Here is a 386-nt window from a genome sequence, read left to right as displayed (position 1 = left end):
TTCATGAGAAATAGACTTTCAATCAACACAATCCATCATCATCATCCTAGACTATTCATGCATCATCAAGTATAAGGGTAAAGGAAGAACAACCTTTCAACAATACCATACTTTACACCTTCGTCATAGGAGATTTACTTTCTAAGTGAATCAATAGTTTATACACATCTTACATCCATATGTACAAACCCTAGAAATTTACCCCTTTTCAAGGTCATGAATCATGTCTTACAATTACACCTAAGGATACTACAATAGGCATGAATAAAACAAGATTCAATAACTAAATTCACATAGAAATAATTCATAGTAATCATGTTGCATCATTACACCCATCACAATACATGAAATTGGGGTCATGGGGGTGTTCATGGGTTCAAGGGGAA

The sequence above is a fragment of the Solanum tuberosum genome, unplaced genomic scaffold (genome assembly GCF_000226075.1).
Source record: "Solanum tuberosum cultivar DM 1-3 516 R44 unplaced genomic scaffold, SolTub_3.0 scf00046, whole genome shotgun sequence".
Taxonomy (NCBI): Eukaryota; Viridiplantae; Streptophyta; class Magnoliopsida; order Solanales; family Solanaceae; genus Solanum; species Solanum tuberosum.
Note: the sequence above shows the minus strand (reverse complement) of the source record.